The 1,304-nt window shown below is 38.9% G+C and overlaps 1 protein-coding gene across 6 annotated transcripts in view; it reads right to left on the bottom strand.

Annotated features, from left to right (window-relative positions):
- Positions 1–1,304, bottom strand: part of LOC106876125 (protein PFC0760c) — a 385,512-nt gene that overhangs the window by 184,706 nt on the left and 199,502 nt on the right. The gene's annotated exons all lie outside the window — the stretch shown is intronic.

The following is a 1,304-nucleotide window of genomic DNA, read 5'->3' as shown; positions in this document are numbered from 1 at the left end:
AGAAAGTATGTACATGATCACCTTCTTTTACGAAACTTCATTGACTTTCATATATTTATATTGATATACATATATATACGTGTGTTTGGGTGCGTGTGTGTATATACATCTCTATATATAAAGATGATGCGTAGTCTAGACGGCGTTTTTAGATTTCATTATTCTCTTTAACCCGGGAAACGCCGGGTATTTCTGCTAGTATATATATATATATATAAACATAATTAAGGGATCAGCAAACAGTTGCTTCACCACATACCGAAGTTCGGAAATAGCAGCTAAAAAGCTGAGACTCCAACAGATAGCATTACTTGTAACTATATATATATATATATATAGACAAACACAAGTAAGCAAATAAATGCAAAACAAGGTGGGAAAAAAATCATACTCAAATACTGAAGGTACAGTAATATACTTTTTATCAAAGTTGGAAAAATCTTCACAAATTGCTGCCCAGAGTTTCAAGTTACTGTTTGCTGGATAGTACAGTCACAGCAGTCTGATGAACAGTAACATGAAACTTTGAGTAACAATTTGTGAAGATGTTTTTGGCTTTAATAAAAAGCATATAAATATATATATATATATACATGGTCTGATCAATAAGTACCGGATTGTTGCCATAGAAATGAAGCTAAAGCACGCAGAGTGAAGCCGCTTGGCATAGATTGACCTTGAACTCTGCTGTGCATGCGTACTGAGTTTTTTAACATTCTAGCTCCGTATTCCCCAGATCTTGCCCCTTGCAATTCCTCTTTTCAAAAATCAAATCCCACTTGAAAGGAAGATTTCAGGATATCGAGGAAATCAAAGTGTATGCGACGAGGCATATGCTGATTATCCCATAAAACGAGTTTCAGGAATGCTTCCTTCAAGGGAAACAGCACAGGTTTAAGTGTGTGGCTTCCGAAGGGGGCTATTTTGAAAGAGATTACATACCAAGTTGGTACATATAGTCTTGTTTTTATAGCACCAGTCTGGATACTTATAGGTCAGACCTTATATATATATATCATCATCATCATCATCATCATCGTTTAACGTCCGCCTTCCATGCTAGCATGGGTTGGACGATTTGACTGAGGACTGGTGAAACCGGATGGCAACACCAGGCTCCAATCTAATTTGGCAGAGTTTCTACAGCTGGATGCCCTTCCTAATGCCAACCACTCCGAGAGTGTAGTGGGTGCTTTTATGTGTCCCCCGCACGAAAACGGCCACGCTCGAAATGGTGTCTTTTATGTGCCACCCGCACAAGCCAGTCCAGGGGCACTGGCAACGATCTCGCTCGAAAATCCTAC

This window comes from Octopus bimaculoides, chromosome 14 (assembly GCF_001194135.2).
Source record: "Octopus bimaculoides isolate UCB-OBI-ISO-001 chromosome 14, ASM119413v2, whole genome shotgun sequence".
Classification (NCBI taxonomy): Eukaryota; Metazoa; Mollusca; class Cephalopoda; order Octopoda; family Octopodidae; genus Octopus; species Octopus bimaculoides.
This window is presented reverse-complemented; position numbering and strand designations above follow the sequence as displayed.